The 25,485-nt window shown below is 39.9% G+C and overlaps 1 protein-coding gene across 4 annotated transcripts in view; it reads left to right on the top strand.

Annotated features, from left to right (window-relative positions):
• Positions 1 to 25,485, top strand: part of LOC138627515 (RNA binding protein fox-1 homolog 1-like) — a 298,993-nt gene that overhangs the window by 91,672 nt on the left and 181,836 nt on the right. The window lies entirely within an intron of this gene.

Below are 25,485 nucleotides of genomic sequence, written 5' to 3'. Positions count from 1 at the left end.
ACTATGAGTTTTTTTTGCAGTAAACAGGACTAACTGATATTTTCTGAGAGATCTGGGGGACCCCTGCAGTTTTTTTTTTCGCTTCGTCAACTTTGAGTTTTAAAGACTAAATCAGTTGGTGAATTAATGCAAATGCTATGGCAAACAATCTAAAAGCACAATCAGTACAGTCCAAGACAGTCAAGACTGTGGGTGTGTGCTCACTTTTGGGCCGGCAGGAAGCTGGACTTGGTCACTGCTGCACAGACTCTGGTTGTAAGTGACGCCCCCAGCACAAGATGGCAGATGGCAATATTTTGGCTTCACTTTCAAGAGTGTTCATTTACAGTCAATAAATTATCAACTCTCACAAACACCCACCTATTCTTGAACGTTGATGTTCATGTTTTATGCGGTTAATAGGATTTGCTGAATCTGACTTCAAACTTTCAAACTGTGGAGGATTAAAACTGCCAAAACATAAATCAAAGTAGTGTGCTTATTCCATATTGGGACGGCTCATTGTGTGTGGAATGTGGTGTCAGTCCAACATAAGACAACATAGCTATACGGATGTTTATATAGGCTCTCGGGAATTGGGGAGTGTTAAGTCGGGGACCTTAGTAGCACATGTACTGCACATCTGCCCGACAAAGGCTGTAGATCTTTCTTTGGTTTTGATAGATTTGACGGCACACTGTTTTCAGTATACAACACTTTGCTATCATTTTAAATGAACCTCGAAGAATGCCATCATTTGAAACATACTGTTGGAGCCTCCAAACAAATGAATTAGTGTTGTATTGTTGTACTATATTTAGCTAGATTAGCAAGGCACCTCAATTCTTTAGCAGTCTCCTGACTGGACCAAGGCGTTTGCGTAATGAGCTTGACCACCGGTGGAGCAGCCGGGCACGTATAGTTGATCTATGCACTTTGTCAATAGGTAAAAAGTTGACCCCAAAACACACTTTGAATGACAGCCCCCTTATCTTCATAGGAAAGCAGAAATCCATTAAAAAAAGCAAATATAAAAACAATAAATAGAAATATAAAAAAATATTGGGGGGAAATGCAAAGGGAAAGCAATGAATCGTTGGTAAGTTAATTGAAAACATGGAAAGTTAAATTTGACAGTAAAATAAAAGGGAAATGACAACATACAGAAGCAACATATAACAAAACCAACATTTTATTTTACGTTACATTTTATGTTATTTGAACAATATTTATGATGCATTTAATGGCTTTTTAATTTATTCATTGAGTCATTTATTTATTTATAATTTAAAACCAAGAGAATGTTGGTTAAAAAGGACAAAATATTTGTACATATGGGCGGAGACTGACTTTTGAGTTTACTTTACAACGTTTATATGTACATATATATTTTATACTATTGATACAATATTGAGTCCATTTTGATTGACGAATATAAAATAAATCAAATGGTTAAAGTGCAATATTTGGTTTCTTTGCTCTTTGACGCAATAATGGTATCATTTCTCCAAACCATTGCCATAAAAGAAAAAAAAAGTCTCTTGTTTGGCAATTCTTTTTCAGGTCTTGTAAGCAGCTACCTTTAGGTGATGTTTATTGTCTTCAGTCTCCTTTTCGGCAGGTAAAATACTCGGTAGGGTTTAACTCTGCAGACTGATTTGGCCAGTCTGAGACTTCAGTTTCTGCCCCTGATAAAAGCTTTGGTTGTACAGGCAGTCTGTTTGGACTCAGCATCTGGTTGCAGGACAAAGGTCTGGCCAGTGACGTTGGAGGGATTTCTCATCCAGCTGATGTCTATTTCCATTAATTATTGTTCTAGAACAGGGGTGTCAAACTCATTTTAGTTAAGGGGCCACATACTGCCCACTTTGATCTCAAGTGGGCCAGACCAGTAAAACCATAGCATAATAACGCATACATAACGACAATATTTCTTTACGTTTAAATCATTGGTGAAGGTTTTTGGATGATAAACCCTATTTTAAGGTCTTTCTACAATAAACTAGAAACATAAAGAGCAAAAACTCAGACATCAGCCCACTGTTTATCTGCCCCGGCTCTCCTCTACAGATTCCCTCGCAGCGAGCGCTGCTGCCTGTGGCACCGAGCGCTTCTTCCTCCGGAGCAGACGTCGCATTTACGCTGTTTTTGAAGCAATTACTGGATCGATTAAAACATTTTTTACAAAACACTAGTACTCATAAACCTCCGTGTTCTCATAGAAATGCAATTTATGTCTTTCTGTAATTTTCACACTCAGCAAAGTCATCCGGCGGGCCGAGCTGGACCTCCTGGTGGGCCGGATCCGGCCCGCGGGCCGTATGTTTGACACCCCTGTTCTAGAAAGTGTGTAAATTTGGCCCCCTTCTGAACCTCTAATTATAAAGTATTTAGGGGTTATATTCCAAATCTATGAAGTAACTAAACTGTCACATAGTTGTAGTGGAGTAGAAGTATAAAGTAGTGTAAATTGAAAGACTCCAAGTAATGTACAAGAACCTCAAAACTGCAGTTAAGTATAGTACTGAGTGTGATTGGTAAATTACCTTTATGTAACAACAGTATCTATTATTAGTCATCCATACTGGTGTGATTTGAGATTAGTTGAACTAACTTATTTTCAATTATTTATAATTATTCATTTATTTTTTAGGAACAAGCACATTAATCAACATTTTGAATCTCATACTTTCTTCCAACTCTAAAGTTTCCTTTCACTGGTGTGGTGTTGTGTGGAGGAGCCTGTGTATTTCATGCATATAATCTTTCCACATCCTGCCTATGAGGCCGCGTGTGTGGACAGCAAGAGCTCAGTCTGCATAGTAATTGGTTGGGTAGGAGGCCGTAATGTTTTAATGCATAAATATATCAACCAGTGAAATTACAATTTAATGGTGTGTGGAATTAGAGAAGGAAGCTCTTGTTCTCTCCACTCACTGTGACTTTTTTTTGTCCACTGCCCCCACCCTACTTCTTTCTCTTCTTCTTTACCACCCACTTTCATTCAATCCATTTCTGTCTTTTTTTGTTTTCTATTTTTGATAATGCCACGTTGCCACAGGTTACATTCAAATTTCAGTAAGTACTCTGATTTATACTGAATTTAAAAATAATGTTTACATTCATACTGAGTAGACCTTTGGTCAATTTCACTAACATGTTAAATTACTTAAAATTGTATTATTTTACAACAGTTGCACCATATTTATGTGTAGAGTATTTGATCTCATATGTAATTAGAAATAAACAAGTTTGAAAATAAAGCCCTATAAGTAAACCTCAATGCAACAAACCTGTGTCCACTGCAAGAAAAGTGATTACACATGTCATTTCCAGTGAACAATTCCTACATGGTTCATACATTTTATAATATAAACAATCTGTATTTCTCACATAATAAAAAAGCCAAGGAATACAACAACTTTCTCAGTTTTGGGAAGGACTTGTTTAAAATGCAACATGGTTCCACATGGGAATGATAAGAAAGAGATTGTGAACATTCATAAAGATGGGAGGAAGTCCAAGACCACCAGTAACTTCATAGCATAAGGTGGAACACAGCTGCAGCAGTGAGTAGGCGGCGTTGGGAGAGGCATGTTACCAATTCGAAAAATATTAATCCGTGCAAAATTAATTATTTAGCTACACAACCTTCCGTTGAAAAAAAAAAAACAGGTAAGTGCGTCTCACTTGGAACAATAACAAAACTGCAGGATTAAACTTCAACTAAGAACATGGAAAGAAGGTTTAGGGATTAGATGGGTTTCAGCATGTTTAGCGTAGACTTGACCAGGACTACTTCTGGAACTCGTGAGCTTGTGTTTACAACATGGGAAGTTGTTTGCATGGCATGCTTGGCGGGTAAGTGGTTAAATAGTGAGAACACCACTGCTAGGCAATGGCAACATGGAAAACGTCTCAAAGCCAGAAAAGCTAACAATTTAGCAAGCTATGAGGTGGGTAAAGTAATGCAGGAAACCTATACATCCATTCATTATCAATAGATAATAATAGATAGATCAGATGGGCATTGCTTTTCCGGAGTCGGCTCTCATCACCACACCCCTTTCTTGGGAAACACAGTCCCACATACTGCATTCATGACAACGGTGAACCAGAGGATGTTGAGACTTTTCTCCAAACTTCTACTTTAAACTAACCAGTTTAATTAATAACGGTATGCTGAAGAGTTGCTGTGTAGTTAGTAAACGAAGCTGATCTTTAATTTGTTCCCCCCTGGCATGGTAATCTGTTCACCTGGCACCTCGGACCACTAAGTGGGGTTATAGCAATAGTTTGAAGCCGGTCTGAAGGGACTGAAGAGGGATCAAATGAAACTTTTCAATCTATCTAGTGCGTTCTATGCATCTTCAGTTCTCTCTGTATTCCGCCTCTCTGCTCCTCAATCAGCTGACCCCAGGCATGCCCGTAAAACAATAAAGTCCGGCTACGATCCCAATCAGCCAATCACGCCATACCTGTGAAAACATTGACTATATTCTCCTCTTCTGAGTCAGATGTCACCTCGAATGGCTCTCCGACTCATCTTGTTCTTCCTTTTTTCACGAACTTTCGGCATCATGTCCGACTCTGACCTCGATCCTCTTTCAGAGGAGTTTGATCCCTGCATGTGTGGCATCTAATTCCTCAGGCTGCCAGTGAAGGAGCGCTTGCCTTGCCGCAAGCTGTGGCTCTCCAGCAGATGAACCAGATTTCCTGCTATCTGTCCTTCAAGATCGTGGCACCATTCCCGCCCCAGATCTTCCTCTCTCCCAGCTCCGCGAACTGGCTTTTTGAGCAAGCTCTGTCCTGACTCCAACGGACCCCTTGTCGACCAGAGAAGTCTCACCCACCCTGGCTGGCTACCCCACCACACCCACCCGCGACCGTAAACGGCCCAAAATAGTGGGCCCCTCTAAAGCGCCACAGCCTGAAAGAAGAACCATCTCATCACCATCCGGCTCTCGTGCGCACTTTGCTCTCACTACTGCCAGCCATCCCTCTGTAGATAACAGTCTCACCAACACCTTGCATTCCCTGGTCAACTCCATGCAAATCCTCGACATACGTCTTCACAACCTAGAAATTCTGCATCCCCATCCTCTTCGTTAGTGACCATCACCGCCACCCAGGTCGATATGTCGTAGCCATCCTCCCAGCCTGATTACACCCCCGCTATGAAAGCCACTCCACATTCCCTGGCATCCACCGTTCCAGCTAGTTAGGCCATATATTCCCCAGGCTGCAAATATTTCTCCCCGCTTAAGGTCAGAAATTCAAAGACATTAATTTAGTCAGCCTCATTCTACCTTCTGCCGAGTGTGACTCAGCCATCGTTACCAGGGATACTATCAACGCAGTCTTCATGTCAGCTGTTCCCGACTAAGAAAGATTTATCCATTGGCCCATTTCTTGTCGCTTTTGGCTTCTATTTCGATGTAATCTGCTCCGTTTGTCCTGAAAGACGGCAAGAACTCGATGCCTATCTGGCCCTCATTGGCGACCTCAATCTTAAGTATGGCAAAACCACTTTTTTACTACTACCATAAAGCCTTCTCCAGCAAAGCCACAATCTACAAATCGCAATCCAAAACTTGTCTGAACTGGTCCATTTTACATTCTACTGGTGATGGTCGTAGGTGGGTGTCAGATCACCTCATGTAACTTTTGTGGGAGTCTTGGTCATGTCACCTCCCTTTGCCCCACAATGCTTTTCCAGTTATCCTCCAAGGCCCCTCTCCTGAACACTTTGCCCCCCCCCTCTTAACACAGGTTGCCAGGTGCATTTCTTTTACAAAACACCTTTAGGCAACAATTTCAAAGAAAGCATTTATATCTACTCAAACTGCCACTTTATCTATGTTTGCTGCTACTTCAAAGAAGCTCAACCTCTCACTTTCCCACTGCTTGTCTTAGGATCCCTCCACGCCAACAGACTCGTTATGGTTCACAGACATTTTGAACAATCATCCCTCCATTCCAATAAATGTTCAATGCTTAGCAGAATATTGCCCTCTCACTCTGATTCCGTGTTTGAAGATCACCTCATCAAAGGCCTTCTCTTCAGGGTTGGCATCCTCTTTTCTCCTTCAGTCACCAATGTGGAAAAAAAATCTTCAATCTGCTAAAGAACCATAAATAGAGGATATAAGATGGGCACATTTCAGTTCATTCCATTCTCCATATTTTGTACTGGCCACATAGGGATAGGCACTAGGAAAGAAAAGATTCATTTTCACCTTTTCCACTCCGCGCTCTGGCCTCTTTCTTTGCGTCCATAGCCTCAATCCACCACTGCCATTCTACCCCCATTATAGCATTGTGGATAATGCAATTAGTTAAATCAAATTGGCAGCTCAAGGAGCCTGGCTCTCCAAAGCAGATATCAAAGACGCCTTTAAAATCATCCCCATTCAGCCATCTCAGTGGAATCTCTATGGCATCAGGTGGGATTCCACATGTTGTTTTACGGTGCGTCTCACATTCGGGTGCAGGAGTAGCCCTTGCATCTTCATCCATGTTTCCAAGGCACTCTGCTGGATTCTCCAAAACAGATTCGGGATTCCATCCGTACTCTATCTACTCAATGACTTCCTCCTGATAGATCTCCCTGAGGTCAATTCCAGCTCTTCTCTGTCAAAACTGAAACACAGTTTTTAAATACTCGGCATCCCCGTCAGAAGAAATAAACAATAGGCCCACTCACAAGCCTGGAGTTTCACAGTCATACTGAACTCCATCAGCATCAAAGCATCCGTCCCACTTGAGAAGTTACAGCACATTAGTTATATTACCAAGTCCCTCTGAGATGACCATGCGTGTCATCCCTCAGAGGTGCTCTTCACCACCCGCTTGTTATACATGGTGTCTTCTGTTCCAAATTTGTATGATCTAATATCTCTGGATGAAGGAAGACACTCAGACACTTTTTGTTTCTGGTTTCTACATTTGCTAGATCACTGCATTGGCGTCCCCATCTTTGGTTTTGATCTGGTGCATTCTTCTGACTCACTGCAGTTTTTCACACATGCCGCCCCATCTGGTTTTTCAGGGAAGTAGTTCTTGTTCCCGAGCAGTCATCCTCCCTCCTTCTGCCACTTTGACTCTTCCTCTTCAGGATCTATCCCATTGCCATAGCCTGCTACATTTGGGGCCACTATTGGAAGCATAAATACATTTCTGCACTGTGCGACAACCAACCTTTAGTAGGAATAGAAAGTAAAGGACGCTCCACATCAAAAGATATCATGCCTTTCATAGGAAGCATCAAGTGGTCCTACATAACACACAACTTCATTATAACAGCCTGTTACTTGCCCGGCCTCTGCAATTCAAGAGCTGATTCACTCTCACACTTTCATTTTCAGACCATCTGCCCTGGGGCCAAGTCCAGTACCAATACCAGTCCAGTGCCAATAACAGTCCAGTACCAATACCAGCCCAGTGCCAATAACAGTCCAGTACCAATACTAGTCCAGTACCAATACCAGCCCAGTACCAATAACAGTCCAGTACCAATAACAGTCCAGTGCCAATAACAGTCCAGTGCCAATAACAGTCCAGTACCAATACCAGCCCAGTGCCAATAACAGTCCAGTACCAATAACAGTCCAGTACCAATACCAGTCCAGTACCAATACCAGCCCAGTACAAATACCAGCCTAGTACCAATACCAGTCGATTACCAATACCAGTCCAGTACCAATGCAAGCTACATGCTGTCTTTGTGAAAATATATAGGTTGATCTGTTTTACAGTGATTCAAACAGGCCAACTTACTGTTAGTCTGTAAACGTTTTCACTATTTTCACGTTTTAAAAAATATGGATATGGACTTTCCATAAGCACCTTTTATCTTTTATAGGCAGGCTACACCCTGGGCAGCGATAGCATAGCATTGGCATAGAGTTTATCTTCATAGTTTAATAATGCATCAGAGAGAAAAGATGGGCCATTGGGAACTTCAACACTTTCCTCAGTCATTATGCCTTTGCATTTCCGGCATTCATGATGGTGCATTGGTTAACACTGTTGCCCCACAGCAAGACGTTTCTGGGGTCGAACATGCTGCTCGGCCGGGGCCTTTGTTTGGATTTTTTATTTTCTCCCTGTCCCTGCCTGGGTTCTCTTTAGGTACTCCCGCTTCCTCCCACAGTCCAACAACAAGGATGCGTTTTAGGTCAATTGGTTATTCTAAATTGTCTGAAAGTTTGGATGTGAGCATTAATAGTTGTCCGTCTTTCTGTTTTGACTTTGTGATGAACTGGCGACCTGTCCAGGATGTTCCCCGCCTTTGCCCCAAGTCAGCTGGGATTGGCTCCAGCCCCCCATGACCCTACTCAGCCCAAAACAGGTATAGATAATAGATAGATGGATAGATTTCCTGAATACTTTGTTAAAAATCACAATATCAGGTACATCTAATCAGTTGGCAGCCAAACAGGGTTGTGAGACCGCAGCACTGAGGATCATCCTTTTTCAAAGTCAAAGTTTTTCTTACTCTTACAGACATAATCAGCAAACTGCCCTTGCATACAGGGTGAGGGGAAGTTTTGGCTTCACTGGTAATTCGGATTTTGTATTTATGTTCTTGTTTCAGTCTTTTGTTTTCAGGTATGCAGTGTTGCATCCCTGTCAGTCATTTGAATGGTCCTCCCCCTTGCTCCAGACTAAAATATTGTCTTGGCCTAAACATAGGATGACCTTGATTATAAGATGACCAACCTTATTTTGCAAAGAAGAAAAGTCTTTCCAAAGATAAGAAACACTTTATCAGACAGATTCTGTTGGGAAGGTTTCCTGCGATACGGTCACCCCAGTGATAAGACTTCTCCTTGAAACCTTTTCTCATGTAAAAGTGAAATGTAAAATATTCAGAGTATATTTTCATAAAAACTAATTCAATTCAATCAATTGGAGTATGTCATGTCAGGCTCTTCAAGCAGTCATAATGATTTTCTCTGGCTGGATTTATGACTGTCTTTACGAGCTCCTCATTATGACATTCTGTGACAATGATAACAGATGTCGGGAACTGCTTTCGGCTCATTTTCACTCATCAGGAATTAATTTCTGTAACCGTTTTTAGGACAGACTAGCTCTTAAAGAAACACAACAACAAGGACATGCATAAACATTTGAGTCTAGAACTTAAGCTTCAAACTGCCCAGTATACTTAAAGTACTGAGTCTCATGCTTGTCTGAAATTGGTTTACCTCCGTATTATTGAGAGTCGCACATACCCGAGTGATTTATGAGTACAAATAAAAATTGTAGTTAAAAAAAAAGTTAAAAATAAAATTTTGCTTTAGCTTATTCTAACCTTTCCCTTCATTACAATGTGAGTTTGATGAAGGTGGCAGAATGTATAACGATTAATTTGTTTTTGCTGCGAATATTCCAGTTTCACTGAAGCCCACTATTTTCTTCCTGTATAGTGGAGCTTTAGCTGATTTGAGGACAGTAATGCTGTAACGGAGATTGAAACCTGTGTGAAGTAAGTCCAGAGTAGCACTTATGTGTTGCCAGTGTCTTGCTTCTGAAGTAAACATTTTTTACAATAATATTTCAACCTTCCAGAAATCCCAGCATCAAAACACCTACACACACTTCTCAACATCGGTGGCAGCTATTTCATCACCTTCAGTGTTTTCTTACCATCGCAACAGAACATTTAACTCTAATGTCGGCCTCAGGCACACTTAACTACAGAAACTTACTTTACCACACTTCCAAGCATTATAATTAATACACACACACACACACACACACACACACACACACACACACACACACACACACACACACACACACACACACACACACACACACACACACACACACACACACACACACACACACACACACACACTTACTCGAGGTTTCAGAGTCATTTCTGTCTTCCTACCTGTCATGTTCTGGCTATACACTGTGAATTGTTTGACAAATTTCCTCTTCTTCACCATATTCATTTTTCTCCCAGTCATGCACAACTAATTGCTTGTTGTAAACTGTCACTCAAGCTGATGAGAGGTGTGAGTGTGTGTGCATGTGTGTGTGTGTGTGTGTGTGTGTGTGTGTGTGTGTGTGTGTGTGTGTGTGTGTGTGTGTGTGTGTGGGTGTGGGTGTGTGTGTGTGTGCAGTATGGAAACAGGGCGGCTCGCTGGTATGTGTAGTTTAAGTATAACAACTCAACTTATAGTGCATTTACATGAGAGCCACATTATGGGACTGACAGAGTTACATATTTGGTATTAAATGTAAATTGTGTCATTACCATATATTTGCTATAACTAATTTGTGTGTGTGTGTGTGTGTGTGTGTGTGTGTGTGTGTGTGTGTGTGTGTGTGTGTGTGTGTGTGTGTGTGTGTGTGTGTGTGTGTGTGTGTGTGTGTGTTATCCTTATCCTTGATCTGCAACTCACACAGCCTCAGAGCTTTTGTGCTTCTGTGTAGGTTCTCATTGACCAAGACATGACTCCCGTACATTTTGGAGCGTGATAAGGTGCCTTGGTTAACAGAAACATGCCTTTAATGTTTTCACAGCTCAGCACTCTCAAGACCTTTGTTGGGAGTTCAACAAAGAGAGATGACTTCTCCAAGAAATAGTCATTTTGTCGTATGGTGCAGAGCAGCACAACACAATAATTATAATAATGATAATAATAATAATAATAAACTTCATGTGTATAGCACCTTTCATACTTAGGCAAGACAATTACATGGAATGTTTCACATAAAATCAGATATAAAGGAACATTTAAAAATAGATACATATGATATAAAATGAAATGCATAGGACCAGATAAAATGCAGAATGCAACATGGAGGGTTTAGGGTTAGCTTTGACGCAGAACATGTTTTGAAAGACCACCAAGTTGTGCATGTATTGTATGTATGTATGCATTTGTGCATCTTATCTCTTTATTGTGTGTGTATGCATATGTGTTCTATTCGTCTCCCATGTTGTGCGTTCAATCAGGCTCAACTCATCACTTTTTGGATTCAGACTGTTTATTCTGGTAACAGCAGAGTGATTTTATATCTCTCACAGCCAGCTTAGCGTAAAAAGTTCCAGAAAATGCATGGGGCCAGGATCCAGCAGACGGGTTTTACATGTAAAAAGAATTCAATACCTGGGAACAACACAATGCCAGTGGGTCACTCACAGACAGCTTTGTGGTAACACTCTCTGGAAAATACAAAGAATGAATTATCATTAAAGGGAAGGACTCTTTCCAGCTCACAAGAAGTGCCGTAAAAACTCAGGACAGATTGCCAGTCAGTCAAACGGCTGACATATAGACCCAGAAAACCAAACACACCAAATGGCTTTTCAGTTAAACTAACATGCATCTGTTTGGAATGGTGGAATATCTGCAAATACAGTGTCATCTCACGAATGGACAACACTCCTCTGCACCTGCATACTCATGTACTTTGGATGTAAAGTGATGAGTGAAGTCAGATGTAGATGGAAGGGTGCACATCACTGTAAGGGTTTGGTGGGATGAGCAGGTGGAGCTGGTAACGTCACTGTTATGGGAGGCCAAATAACTAAGAAGCCCAACCAAACAAGACACCAACTATCATGTGCTCGGTGCAGCTGGGCAGTGGAGCGCTGTCCAGCTGGGCCTAACACTTGGAAGAGCCGCACTGGAATGAGAAGGTATTGAAAATCAACACCAGCATTAGTACTATTCCCAACAAAATAACAGAACATGTCGGATATTTATATAAAAAAAATATATATATATATACATATGAATCTAAATTTGAACCAGAATACTGTAAAGAACAACAGTTTTATAGGCCTGCCTGACAGAAAGCATGGTGGTGATATGAATCATCTATATCTTCTATATGTGTTTCTTGGTATATATAGTTAAAATATGTATAGTTACAGTTTCCTATCTTGTTGCATACATTCAGTTACATTTTAGACTAGAATAAAACATTATATATTGTGCAAAACTAATATAAAACTGATATAAATTAACTAAAAACATGATTATGTTAAGTATAACATTGATCCTTATAAACTTATTTATTCTTGATGCTTAATTTGTCATACATAAATACAAAAATAACTGGGACCCCTCCCCCTCCCCCCCCCAGCCTTCACTGTGTTTTTGCTCCATTGGAATAGAGGTAAAAGATGCAGGACATAAGTGTTTATTTCTCTCAAATTGTGTCCATGTCACTGAGAACTTCACCTTTACTTCACCTTTGACAAGATAATTACATTTTATATCCTCACATTATTTCCCTTCCTTTTTTTGAGGATATAATGAGGCACATTACTGCAAGGGAAAAAAACTGAGTCTGAAACTGAAGACCTCCTGGTGATGATGTCATCTTGGGGCAGATCCTGGAGCTGTTCTGTAGACAGTGAATAAATGACAAGCCCTCTGACTCTGTGGCAGTAATGGTTATCTGACTGGGATGAGGAGGCTTGATGCTCTGACATCCAGCTTAAAGAGACAGTTATCTGTGGTTGTAGATATTGATTTAACTTTCCTAAATCTTTGTAATACCACAAACTAAATATTAAGGCACATTCAGCTTTAGCTTAAGTCATAACTCCTATTTTTAAGTATAATGATGCAGATACTCTTTGTTCTTATTTATTGTAGGATCACAAAAGGTTTTTAGAGTCTCTGCACGACCACAGAATATGGACTAGAATGAAGTGGTCCATTACTTTCCAGAAGTTTAGAAGATTTATCTTCCACATCCCTTCTTAAAACTATGCTTATGACATTGTGTATTTTCCTTCCATTGGTTGTGGTGGAATAATTACCATGGTCTCCATATCTACCGTGGGGCCATTTGCCATATTTTATGCTGGTGATAGAACCATCTGGAGGCATTATGTGGTCAGGTAATCCATTCCGTTTTCGTGCATGTGATATTTCAATAATAGCAGGAAGGATTTTCTTCAAATTTGGCACAAACTTTCACTTCCATTGAAGCATGTACCGACAGTTTCCCTAATCCGCTAACAGTAACGATGCTAATGTAATTATACTGTAGACTCGCACTTTCTCCTTTCTTCCAGTTTTTATCCTAAGCACACCTCAGGTCTGTTCTTAACACACAGACCTCATGTTGAAAATGACTGAGCCTTCAACCGTGCTATTTTCCTGATTTGGTAAAAGAACATGTTACATTTTAAAAGTGAGTAAATTATCAGTAATAAAACAAAAGGCAACGTGAAGGGTGGAAAGTTTCATTGTCCAAGAACCAACCAACAAGCCACTTTGATACAAGTGCTTGTTAAATCACAATACAAAATACTGACTCAAAGTTAACCTCTCAGTTGTGGAAAATAACTCCCTGTCAGCACAGATGGCCTGCCTTCTCTCTCTGTCTGTCTCTCTTTCATTATTTCTCAGCCCTCGCCCATTCTGCTTTTATGAGACTGAACGATCAATAAAGGATTGCGCAGGGAGGCACAGCATCTCACATCCCCATTTGGGAAGATAATTTGCGTCAGAAAATGGCAGCCGCTGCACAATAGTATATTGATGTATTAAAGGAAAGAACCGGACGGCATGCATTAGAGAGGAAAAAGAAATAAAGAGGGATTGAAAAAGAGTGATAAAGGGAGAAAATAAGAGAGAGCTTGGAGGAGGAAATACAATGTGAGGCAGGTGATTTAAAAACAAATTCCTCTGTGTTTCTGAATACTGTTCAGTACATACAGTGTTGTGAAAAAGTGTTTGCCTCCTTCCTGATTTCTTATTTTTTTGCATGTCTGTCACACTTAAATGTTTCAGATCATCAAACAAATTTAAATATTAGTCAAAGATAACACAAGTAAACACAAAATGCAGTTTTTAAATGAAGGTTTTTATTATTAAGGGAGAAAAACAATCCAAACCCTTTTATCCTCACTGACCGTTAACCTCCATGACAAATTTTGCTTCATCTTATGATTAAGTCAAATTGTACGTGAGCTATGAAATATTAATTCTGGAAAAAAGTTTTTGTACTGATTTTGAAAAGTCTTAAATAATGCTGGGGATTATTTATTTCAAATGATCGGCCCTATTTTGTACCAGCCCAAAGCTGGTCCAAGCGTAAATGCGGGAGCATTTGCATTTTGCCGCATTCGAGTTGATATTTTTGTCACCCTGCATGAACCCAGCTGCAGCGAGATGGGTGGAGCGACGCAACACAGGGCGTATCAGTAAAGTGGTGTGGTGTCAAATTCGCTTGTCTGAGTACAACGCAGCTGACGGAGGACTATCTACGTGGCTTTAGTGGGTGAGGGCACACATGAAAAGACCTATCCACTATATAAAAGGCAAATCAGTAACAAATTAAAAGCAATGAAATTACATACAAAGGAATGACTATTCCAAAGCCCTTTCACCTACTCATGCAGTTTAGTAATCTAGCCAGCTGTGCAAGGCCATGAGGTATGATGAAAGGTTAACAGCTTAGGCCATTTATTAATAATTCCAAAGTAAATAATGACACTCAAAGCTCCTGATGCAGTTGATTTATTAACCACACAACATCCGTGATGTTTGGAGCACACTGCTCTGTGTCAGTTTTGTTCATAGATGAGTTGCATTGGGAGCTTTGAGTTTGCTTAATTTACTCCCATATACCCTGCAACATTTTTCCAGCACTGGATTTCACCGTATTGGATGACTGTTCTTTGTTTGCTTTGACTTTTAATTCATGTAAAAAATAATATAAACATAATTCTAAGTTTTTGGAAAATATTAGGTGCAAGTTTTTGTTTTATTCCTTAGTCTAATATCATTGATTTGCTTTCTACACTGAGTAGTGGTTCTCGTACCAGCAAGGGAAGTGTTATTTATGCAACCTTGTTCCTACTCAAGTTTGAACAGTGTGTAAAATGTAAATAAAAAAAGATTGTGGTCATTTGTAAATCATGTAAACCCATATTAAATTGCAAATAGATTCCTCCTACTTTACCACTGTGCCACGCTGCACCAGAGATACTCTTGCGTACCAAATTACCCAAAAGGTTGGCCACGCCTATGATTGCTCTGCACGTTGATTCACAAAAACACAGCCTCAGCAGCAGGCATTCAAAGTATTTGTCAGCTGAACTGCGCTGGTTAAAATGCTACCATCTCAGCCAGATTGATCAACAGCACTGTGGAAAGATTGGAAGTGGCTGTTGGTGTATGTGGGTGGTGGTACATACAGTGAGTGAGCATATGCGTCCATTAGTCTTCTGACCTCACCCTAATTCCTGGAAGCTCCATTTATTGCTGCAGCTCTCTTCCTGGGTCTTACTGGGATTTACTTACTCATTCAGTAATTCATGCTCCCATTTAGCAACTCATTGCTTTACTCTCTGACTCACTGATGGCCCTTTTCCACTATGCACTAAAAGGTTACCTTTATTTTACCATTTGTTATTTAAACACAAAACACAGAGGAGGTTAAAGATGTTAAATAGGAATCAACTGGGTAACGACGCAGCATCTGCTTGTGCTGGGGACAAAATATCATTCTGGGACTGATTTTGACTAGATTAGACCTTTAAGACCAACAGATGGGGTGTTTGGATTTGAGAACTGGTCAGGGCTGCGGGTTTGGTAGACTTTCTGGGAACTGTTTTACAGATTCAGACATTAACACACTTTTCTGTCAGAGACAGCAAGTGTGTTTCTCACTAGGTCCAGTTTTGGCTCCAGTAGTCATCCCTCATATTGATGAGCTGTCTCCCTTGAAACAGCATCCATCCTGCGGCAAATGTTACTGGCAACTGTAAAGCCGTCATAAATGCTGACAAAGCAGAAGGGAAACTGGAGTGAATAAAAAGCAACAGTAATATTCACATTGTCGTGGAAAGTCAAGGTTTGCTGATTTGATGTAATGCTTTTCTAGATTGTTCCTCCATTCAGTTAACGGACTTTGCTCAGATGTCTTCTGGCAAACTCCATTGACCAACTGAATGGCACACATTACTTAGTGTCACAATTGTATTTGTTTTGATAGCTTGGCGTCATCACAAGAAAACATATAATCATTGCCTTTGTGATAACTGTTGTACAGCCCTGTTTCATAGTACTACAGACATCTATGCAGCGTTACGTCTTGAAATCTGTCAATGTTTCACTCAAATAGGACTTCATAAATTATAATCACATGCTCTCCAAGCATTTTTTAAAGATTTATTTAAAAAAAAAAAAAACTCTGCTCTTTACAATTGCATTTGACATGTTTTTCCCATTAAACAACTAAATGGTCCTGGTTAAAACACTTAAAATGACATAATGGAACACCTCCTGCCCTTTAAAAATTAAAATTAAAAACTGAATCTATGAATTTGCAAATATTTTACATTTAAAAAACTCAACTATTGGATACAAGATGTCTCCCAAATCACTGGAAGTCCATGATCTTCTGACTTTTTGCTACAGTGCAATGAGCGGGTCAAAATTATAATTTTTTTTTTTCTTGGAAATATCTCAAAATTAACTAAAAGGATCACCACCAATTACCAGACAGTGATTCTCAAACAATAAATCCTAACGACTTGCTGATAGTTCTAGTATTTCCACCAGCAGGTTAAGTCAAATATTGTGACTACTATTGGATGGACTGCATTAAATATCCGACAACTTGTACTTTTCATCTCTGAATATTTAAGTGGGTAGCCTGCCAGTCTCTCTTCCTAATGCACATCGGGTCTGATTTACTGAAGGTTTGTGTGTAAAATCAGGTGCAAACTTCACACCACCCACAAAAAAATGTCCAAGCAGATTTACCAACGACGTGCAGCGAGGATTGCATCTTCCAAATGTACACTTTAACACACGTTGTCCCTTCTGCCTGTTCGCCTGCATCATATGTAATATTGGGTGTTTCTACCTGAAGGTGTAAAATACTGAGAGGAAACATGCAAATAGAACCATTTATCACCCGCAACGATATTTACTGAACCTGGAAGTAGAAACAGGAGAAGTGATTGTTGTGTATTTTAGTACGACTGAAGGTTTTAATCAGATGAACATCAGGAGAGACGGCTGCTCTTATTGTGAAGGAGACACAGCTGCTCTTATTGTGGAGGAGACACGGCTGCTCTTATTGTGAAGGAGACATGGCTGCTCTTATTGTGAAGGAGACACGGCTGCTCTTATTGTGAAGGAGACACAGCTGCTCTTATTGTGGAGGAGACACGGCTGCTCTTATTGTGAAGGAGACATGGCTGCTCTTATTGTGAAGGAGACACGGCTGCTCTTATTGTGAAGGAGACGCAGGAAACCAGAGAATACGTAGAGAACGAGGTTTTACACCCGTTAAACATTTCTGATGACGGAGGGAAACATTATTCAGACATATCGTTTGTCAGCGATGATATTTCTGAGTTATTGAATGAACTGAATGATGATTGACAGCCAACAACAAGGAGGAGCCAATAAATACCAGCAATTAAAATACTTCTTCCGACTCAGCATTTTGCTGCCTCTGGGTGGTTCCAGCGTATCTCTGCTTGGATCTCCCTCCAGTCCTGTTATTCAGGTGAGCTGTCACATCCTGAATGAGTCCTGCAGAATTCACAGGTAGCTTCATCAGGTTCACGAGACCTCCAGGAACTCAATGGAACATCAGCTGCTCATCACAGAAAGATCTGGACCTGCTGATCTCTGTTTGTTAGAGGATCTCATCCACCGTCCTCCTCTTGTATTTACCCACGTTTTATTAGGAAGACTTTTTTTTCTCCTTTTTGTTTTTCCTACATTATTGACTTTCTGTTTTCTATTGCTGGAATCACTTTAACACACAAACCCTCTTTTAAATACGGAGATTTGCACCTGATATCAGTGACGCAATTACTCTGTAAATCAGCCGCAAAACGGGTGAAAAATAAATGTGCAAACTTTTAGAAGGAAAACGCAATTTAGTACCGTTATTTGAGATCTTTGTAAATCAGGCCCATAGTGTTTAAAACGACTCAGTTACCTCATAAAAATGGTTACATGTCATTTATAGGTTTTAGTCTAAAATACTTTCCACTTTAAACACAACAAATAACTTTTATGGAGTCAGCCACGATGTAAACCTACAGTCAATATTGGAGTCATATGTCCCAAGGTAACATTTGACCTCTTGCATGTTCACTAAAACACGCCACCATAATCCTTGTTTCTCTCGGTCGACAACAGTAACAACTTTTTCAACTTTAAATGAAAGTATTTTTTGACACTGACGAGCAAACAGCAAGTTTTGAAGTTCTGACACATTCTTAACCTACACTGCAAATACACATTAAGGAAATCAGCATCATGAAATACATTGGTTCTTTTAATTAGTTAATGAAAACTTAATTGGATACAAATGTACTTTATATTAACATATTATTGTCTTTATATTCATAGATGGCTCATAAGCAAATCGTGGAAATCTTCAAAAGAAAGGAAAACACAGCTACCATCTCAAATTATTAAGGACAGTAACACCAAATACATACATACTCAAATGTAATCCCACATTGGTGGGCATCACATATGCTGTAGGCACACAGTGATGCTTTTGAATATGATCTTCGCTTCTGTGCAGTGTGAGGCACAGAGCAATGACAAGGATATTGCACATTTCTGTGACAGTGCCCTGAAATGCATTAGGGAAATAAAAAAGAAGCATCTGACGGCTTTGTTCATTGAGAAGGAGGGTAAAAAGCCTTGTGTTCACATCCAAAACATGCGCATGTTTCTCTGTCTCAACATTTGATGGTCCAAGATAAAGCAACAGTTCTGAAACGGTGCTATCTGAGCCTGTTCTTTCTATAAAAACAGCAGGACTGGTCATACTTGCTACTTGCTATTTAGAAGTGACCGACTGTATAGTTCCATTCATTGACAAAGCAGAAAAGCAAGTCATCATTAAAAAGAAAGAAAGACAGTTCCCACAGACAGGTGTCGTCTATATGAACTTCATCCCACTTGCATTAATAATTAAAACAGGATATATTTTTTTTTATACAACCTTCTAATTCAGGTAATCATATTCAAAATTGAGCTGACTATTATTGATTGAATTGGATGTGAAGCAGACAGTTGGCACGCGTCATGACATAGTAGCCAGTCTCAGCCATATAATATAAAACGCAACTCGGGTTAAATACAAATTAATTGAAATTAAATGACACATACAGGGGTAACAGTTCAAAAGCCTTTTCATGTAGTAATCTGGTTTAGTCATCTACCTCGCCATTCAGGGCCACGGAGGGTGACACAGTAGCATTAGCGCATCAAAGTTTAGGGAAATTTATGCATGACAGCTTAGGTCATTTTAATAATGATTGGAAAGTAAATTATACACTCTCAGAGCTCCAGATGCAGTTTATTTATTAACACCACAACACCAGTGATGTTTTGAGCACATTTCTCTTTAACTGTGCTGTTAATAAATGAACTGCATCGGGAGCTTTAACTTTGCATAATTTACTCATGCTCATTCCTAAACATCGCTCCAGCACCTGAATTTAACATAATGGTGCTCTTCATTCACTTTGATATTTAACTAATGTCTCTTTGTCACGACTAGAGAGGCTAAAGCGTGGCTGTCTCAGGGTTTGCTGTAGTGGGTTGGCGTGTCTATTTCACGCTTTATGTTGGGATGTCGAACATCCTGTTGATTCCGTGAGAGTAAGAACTGAGGTTGTTTTAGGAATAAAAGCAGGCCCTACCAAGTTAATAATTGGTGTTACAAATACGGTGCTCAGTGAGTGTATGCTTTTGTTTTAATACATCTTATAGATCAACATGAAAAAGAATTTCAGGGAGGAATCTCCCTGTTCACTCAGATTACAGATTGAGCCGTTATTTCTTGTGATATGGTCAGACTCCTGACTTTATATAGTGTAACGCAGTGGTTCTTAACCTGGGGGGGGGTCACAAGATAATTTCCAGTAGTTGCGGAGAAAACTAGGTCAAAATCTAGTTTCTGACAGATGATGCAACGCTTGCAATAACTGAAGTGAAATATCAATAAAATTCCACATTTTGGAGGTATTCTGTTCTCAAGGCTCTTTTGTTGTCAATTGTTTGAGATAAAAAAGAGTCGGATGTCCTTGGTTGCAGCAGTGAGACGCAAAACCATGACTTTTGCCAAGATATCCATTAATGTTTGTTTATTCTCAGCATTTTCATAAAACAAAGTAAAACCCTTTTTGTTGTTTAAGTAATATTACTAAATGTACTCATTTTATCTCTTTTAAAGTAGCTAGTGCTAACATTGTATGGCTGTGTTGTTAAGTTTTACCAAATGACATGCTCAGAGGGCAGCTGAAACGGGTTCATCTGGTGCTGTGGCTGTAAAATGGCTCGCAATTGTCTAATTTGAACAAAAAAACGTTTTCATGTGAAATGATGGAGACAGACCGAGACAAGGTAACATCCCTACATCTGGGCCTCAATGACATCAGACACACAGACACAGAAAGGTTTGCAAGACGATGTAAGCAAGAGCAACTAAAGAAAACCAAACTGATATAAATGGATGTTTTACATTTTAGAATTTTATTTGACATTTGAACAGTAAAGTCTGCAGAATGACAAATTTGTTCATTGTGTACTTCATCTGCATGTGACAGTAACTGTGTTCACAGGGTTTCAAAATGTTATCAAATCCTGCACCTTGTCGTTAGTGAAATGGTCATGGCCTTCAATGGAATTATTGTATTCGAATCGTTCACGGTTAAACACACTTATACCATAAGAGGTAGTCGGTAATATCCTTTTACGAGGTTGGAGGGAGCAATGCAGGGTCGGCACTCCAACTCATTGTGGTGAGGTTGTATGGATCAACATTAACAGACAATAATTTAGCAAGAAAATGATCCCAGAATTTGTTGAGTTTGTCTTAGTGTGGTTTTCTATCAGTTTGCTTCTATTTCTCAAGTTTGATGAAATAACGGGTTAGATAACTAACTTTAAATCTCTTTACTGCACTTATCTGCTTTCTTGTCCCGCCCCGCTGACTGTAGCTGTACCTCCAAAATGGCCCATTGGTGACATCACAGTTTAAAAGCACACATGACTGTCAAAAAACTATTCCGGGGGTCGCAACTCAAAAAGGTTGAGAACCACTGGAGTAAAGTTGTGGAGGGAGTTGGATTGTGTCACGGTTTGGTTATGATGATTATTTGGAGCTTTAGTGTGAGACTCAGTGAACACTGACAGAGATGCAGACTGATGCATCATAGTGTAACGTTTAGAATGTTTCAGAGAAGGAGAAATCAAGTAGACTTTGAGAGTTATTTTCATGATTCTGCATTCGTGTTTGTGATATCGTCTTATTCATTTTTACACATAACTTAATATTTGTGTTGATACAAAGTTTCCACAGCAAGATAGTACAGCTACTGTGTGGGTAAATATTGCCAAAGCCTCGGCCTTGTACTATATTTTGTATAGTGACAAGAATACTGTCTACTACGCTAATCCTCGTCAACACAGCAGAACAAACCATATGAGGCTGTCCTCAAAATACAAGGTCGTGTCGCAAGTGGTGTGAGACGAGTACATATATCACTGTGCCCCTAGCTACAATTTTTGACATATTTTCAATGAACAACACGAATGAAGGCTGTATCAAAAGTTTGAACTTTAATTTGGTCTAATGGAGATTGACTCTTCCCTGATGCATTTCGACAAGAACTGTGTTTTGTCTGACAAACCCAGCACATGTTGTTGCTTAGCCCTGTTTATACTGACTTGCTTCATAACGAGACTATGACTGACCTCCATGTAAGGTCAATATTTCTACATTATGAGCCCGCGCTGTTTTCTCTGCCTCTCTGTGACTCGGTTGCCTCTTAAGTATCAGGGGAATGAAAAACTAGGGCTGAGTCTTGTATTCGACACACTTTGTGGCACATGCTAATACGCACTCATGCTTGCACACGCGTGCATGCGCGCACACTTTGACAAGCACCTGAGGGGCGGGACTTATCGACTGAGCCATGGACTCATCAGAAGATTGTTCAGTCAGGCCACTCACATTAATGGTGAAGTAAATTGAAAAATGCAATCAATGATTGGAGGGAATGCTCGGCGGTAATGATATCAGCGTGAGATAATCCAATAATTGCCAAGCTGATGTATTCTCTATTGGTATTTGGCTGCTCCGCCTGTCACTATAAAGTATGCTCCCCTTTTCTTTCCCATGGCCAAGAGTGGAAGGCAGAAAGAGTGAGAGAAAGGAGCAGGCAGCTGCTTCATGAGAGGAGCTAATGAGTGTGAGGCTTTTTCAGGATAATGCACACAAACTCTTCCTGAATATTCACTAGACAGTAGGGAGCTGTGACTGTTGTAATAACCACAGATTGTAGACTGTTAAAGTTTTTAGATGTAAAACATAGTGCGAGTCTAGACTGTTTACCAAGGTTCTGGACTTGTACGTTTTAAATGGTTGTTTGCCAGAAACATCAGCTCTGTGCTGCTTCCTTAAACCTTTTGGATTTAAGAAAAGGTAGCAAGAGATCAGTGTGATGTTGGAGAAATCTATCTATCTATCTATCTATCTATCTATCTATCTATCTATCTATCTATCTATCTATCTATCTATCTATCTATCTATCTATCTATCTATCTATCTATCTATCTATCTATCTATCTATCTATCTATCTATCTATCTATCTATCCATCCATCCATCCATCCATCCATCCATCCATCCATCCATCCATCCATCTATCCATCCATCCATCCATCTATCCATCTATCCATCTATCTATCTATCTATCTATCTATCTATCTATCTATCTATCTATCTATCTATCTATCTATCTATCTATCTATCCATCCATCCATCCATCCATCCATCCATCCATCTATCTATCCATCTATCCATCTATCTATCTATCTATCTATCTATCTATCTATCTATCTATCTATCTATCTATCTATCTATCTATCTATCTATCTATCTATCTATCTATCGTATGTTTCAATCATGCCTTGAAGCTCAACCTGGTTGAAACAGATTTGTCTGACATCGTTGTGTAAATGTTTCCCAGTCTTCCAAATCTTGCGGTGGGGAGAATCTGATGAGAGCCTTTCAGTAATTAAAGGTTACTGAAATGATTCCATTTGAAATTTGCATGTAAAAAGCATGACTGTATAACATTTTGAGACTATATATAGCAGTTTGTAAACCTGATAAGTCTGATCCTGCAATGAAGGGGAAGAATCTGCTTTTGACCAGTTGAGAGCTGAGCAGGATGGAGGCCAGATTGCCTATAATAAGTAATTGCAGCCATCCCTGACATAAATGCTCAACTCCTAGAAGACTATGACGTTTTAGCTGCTGACCAATTAGCAGTAGCACACTTCCACTTCTTCATTTTCATGAACTTGATCAGCTGCAAACTATCTACAGAAGTTGTGAACACACTGAGGTGGGCAGGTTGGGTTTATGCTAAAGCTAATACCCTCATACTTGATTTGAATTCATGGTGTGTGTTAGGCGGGCAGTCCTGTTCATAATGTGTCCAGGTCAAGTTCAATCCCAACATAAAGGGCAAATTTGGAAGACAAAGCTGGCTGGCTGTGGGTTGTGTGGTTCTTACCTCACATCAGCAAAGATGGTTAGCACCAGTTGAGAGCTCGTCACAACAGCTAGACCAGTTAGCGCCAGGAGAATGTTTCTGTTCACGTTTTTTGTTGGTGATTTTTGGTTCAAAATGAAGAACAAAGCTGGTGGTAATCTGCTTTCAGTTCTCAAAGCCAAAAACAAAAGCAGCTGAGGAGTTCGGTCTCTCACTGTTGTTCACCACCACCAACATCACTCCTGCATGCTGTTTTTTTAGATGCCCTAATCCATCTGGGCCACTGGGTTCATTGATAAGCCCCGCCCACTACCAGAAGTGCACAAAAAAAAAGAAGAAGGAACTAAGAATATTTCTACTAAAGCGCACTGCTCAACTTAACATGCGGCATTACAAGTGTTGCCTTAAAACTAGTAATTGCTCTTGAGGAGTGGCCCCCAACACAAATTTAAAAAAATTGCAGCACTTTAATACATAAAACTTACAGAAATGCCATATTTCCATAATTTCTCTATATTGTTTTTCAGTGTTTGAGGTGTGGCATCTTGTTGTGCTCTCTTTTTCTGCATATGTTTAATAACAGAAACTGAAAAATTAACTGCAGTCGCAGTTTATCTCCTAATATTCACAAAACACTTGTGGAATAAAAATGCAAAATCCAATTTCTGGAAATTTATGAACATTTGCACAACAACCTGGTGAGTGTCAGATCATAATTCCCCTTAATTAATGCAACTTACAGGACAATGTCTCTCAAAAACAGTGGCTGTTTTCAAATAAATGACTACCACTGAGTAGCACAGATGTCTTTATACTGTATGTGTTTCATGCAGCTTTGTGGCATGCAATAAACACTGTCACCTCCAGAGGCTGCTAGCGGGGCTTCTAGTAGGCATTGCCTGTCCTCGTATCTCCTTTATGCCCTCCCTCTCCGTCTCTCTCCATCTCTCTACCTCTCTCACACAGTCTGTTATGAGCTGACTGCAGTGGTTGAGGTACAGTCTCCCACTGGGGGCTGCAAGCATTCTTGCTTAATCGGCATCTTCTCACTCATTCTTGCTTTCCACCCCCTCTCTGTTTCCATCCCTGCCTCCCAGCTTTCATTCCCAGCAGGGTTTGGAGTGGTGTGCAACATACTTTCATTAATTACCTACATAACACTCTCCCTTCCCTGCAATGTTTTGTAAAAAATAATTATAATAAAATAAATACTAGAAAAAAACTGAGATTGGCATGACGAGTAACACAATGCGTAACATACAATTAGTCGATTGCAACCCACAGGGAGGCCGAGTAGTTTTAGTCACTGACATTTGAAAACAGAAGGCTTTCTCTGCTTGAGGATCTAAATGTAATATTCACTTGACGAGCACTTTATTAGGGACGTTTGTACACCTGCTTATTCATGTAAAAACAGCCTAAGAATGACAAATGCTTGTGATTTTAGAGAGGTTGATGAGAGTGTACCAAATATGGGGATGAAAATATAGGATACATGTATGTTGTCTGCGCTGAGCTTTCAACCTGCGCTAAAATGTGGAGCTCATTGGCAAGAAGACTGCAGTGTGCTGCTGGACTGGCTGTGACACGCCCACGCCTCTCCTCCCACTGGGACACACAGCCAGTCACAATGATACAAAGCAGTCTGTAAACCTCTTTGCACTGATAAGAAATAACCTATATAACAACATAATCACTAATAGATAAAAACAAATAAATAAAACAGATTCACTAGTTTGTCTTGATGAGAGAGAAACAGATGATTAAAAAGCACAACAGCTCCGTAAACCTCATCAGCTTCAGAAACGCCAGAAACAAAGAACAGGATCTCCAAATCTTCAGCAGATGGCTAAAAAATCTGTTACCGTTTAAACTTTCCAAGATTTTCTGCTGTAGAATAACCATCCAAAACACAGAAGCACCTGCTAGTGCTTTATGAGCTGAGGGAAGGCAGGTAAT

The sequence above is a fragment of the Brachyistius frenatus genome, unplaced genomic scaffold (assembly GCF_029030835.1).
Source record: "Brachyistius frenatus isolate BFR_SWC_R1_liver_20210118 unplaced genomic scaffold, ASM2903083v1 Contig_87, whole genome shotgun sequence".
NCBI classification, from domain to species: Eukaryota; Metazoa; Chordata; class Actinopteri; family Embiotocidae; genus Brachyistius; species Brachyistius frenatus.
This window is presented reverse-complemented; position numbering and strand designations above follow the sequence as displayed.